Here is a 2,015-nt window from a genome sequence, read left to right as displayed (position 1 = left end):
CATCCCTCCGAGTCAGCTTCTCCAACGCCTCTGGCTGCAGCTCCCGACGGTTGGCACCCGCGCGAGTGAAACTAACAACACAGCCCCGAGTGCCGCTCTCCCCCCCGCCCCCCGTCCCCGGCCCCCCGCCTCCCGCCGTCATGTGCACGCGAGACATCATCAGCACCCCTCCCTGCGGTGACTCCTCTAAGCCTTCCCTTGTCTAGGTTGAAATTTCCCTAGTTCCTTTCCTCAGTCTTTGAATGCCATGGTTTCGGATTCCTTTATCATCCCAGTCACTGTCCGATGCATGTACTTCAGTTTCTCGTGTTCTTCATAAAATGTCCCCAGAAAAGCAGACAATACTCCACCTGAGGTCTGACTGTTGTAAAGTACAATAAAGCTATCACTTCCTTTTATTAATGCACGTGAAGATCACAGAACATTTCTTGGCTGCATATTAAGGTTTCAGTCTAATAAAATTCCTAGATGTTTTTCCTCACTAACAGTTGTTTACCTATATTGGTGCCATGTTGTACTCCTAAGGTTGATTTTTTTTAACTCAAAGGTAGAGAATGGTGTAGGGAGTAATAATAATAATAATAATAATAATAATAATAATAATAATAATAATGCAGTGGATAAAGCACCAGCTCTGGATTCAGGAGGACCTGAGTTCAAATTCGGCCTCAGACACTTGACACTTACTAGCTGTGCGGCCCTGGGCAAGTCACTTAACCCTCATTGCCCTGCCAAAATAATAATAAATAATAATGATTGTTCCTTTCAGCCATGTCAGACTCTTAGTGACCCCATTTGGGGTTCTCTTGGCACAGATACTGGAGTGGTTTGCCATTTCCTTCTCCAGCTCATTTTACAGAAGAGGAAACCAAGGCAAACAGGGTTAGGTGATTTGCCCAGGGTCACACAGTTAGAAAGTGTCTGAGATCAAATTTGAACTCAGGTCTTCCTGACTCAATATAGTGCTTTATATATGATCTCATTTGAGTTTCAAAACAACCCTAAGGTGTAGGTAGTACAATTATAGTTCCCATTTTTCCCTTCAGATGAGAAAATTATGTCTCAGAGAAGTGACATGTCAGTTCTAAATCACAAAGTTAGTATTAGAGCTAGAGCTTTGAGTTCCCTTCCCTTCCACCTCTGAGCCTTTGATTCCACATTTATCCCTACAATAATTTATCTGGTTAGATTAGATTCATCATTCTAGCCTGCTGAAGTCTTTTTGGATTCTGAGTGTCATCCAATTAATTGGCCATCCTTGCCCTTGTGTTGTTGGCATACCATCTATGTCAAGTCACTGACAAAACAATGGATAACACAATACAGTTGTAGTCAGCCACATCCCTGAGACATTATATGATTAACTTTTTTCCAGGTTGACACTATCCTTAAGGTCCATTTATCTATTCTCAGTTTCACTTACCTAGACTGCAATCCAGCTCACATCTTTCCAATCTTTTCACAAGAATATGATTAGAGATGTCAAAACCCTTCCTGAAATTGAGGTATTTACCTAGGCTGATACTTTTGGTGAAACAAGAAACAAGGTTGTTCTGGTATGACCTGTTCTTTACCTTCCTTATTTATTAAATATTATAAGATGGCACAGTTACTTCCTCCCAAGGTTCCCAAAATTTAAACTCTAGCAATCAGTTCCTCGTTTTGGGTCAGAATCATGTTCAGAGAGCAGTTCCTTTTGTCACATCTTCCATCCTTTGATTAATAAAGCCATCATAAAAGAAAGTCAAGAATGTTTCAGTTCCTTTCAGTTGCTTTTGACAGAAAGAGAGACCTCTACCAGATGTCTGGACAGCTGAACCACTCCATAATGAATTCACCATTCATTTCTTCCTTTTGTCCAGATGGTCTGTAATATACTACCTCATCATGATATTGCTTCTGTTTCTCCCTCCACTGAATCTAACAGAAATGCTGTCCACCATACCTCATCCCTCTTTGGTTCATGTATTTCTTCAGAGCAGTATATCTTTTTTTATTTTTATTTGGGGGGGGCG

The sequence above is a fragment of the Dromiciops gliroides genome, chromosome 2, assembly GCF_019393635.1.
Source record: "Dromiciops gliroides isolate mDroGli1 chromosome 2, mDroGli1.pri, whole genome shotgun sequence".
Taxonomy (NCBI): domain Eukaryota; kingdom Metazoa; phylum Chordata; class Mammalia; order Microbiotheria; family Microbiotheriidae; genus Dromiciops; species Dromiciops gliroides.
This window is presented reverse-complemented; position numbering follows the sequence as displayed.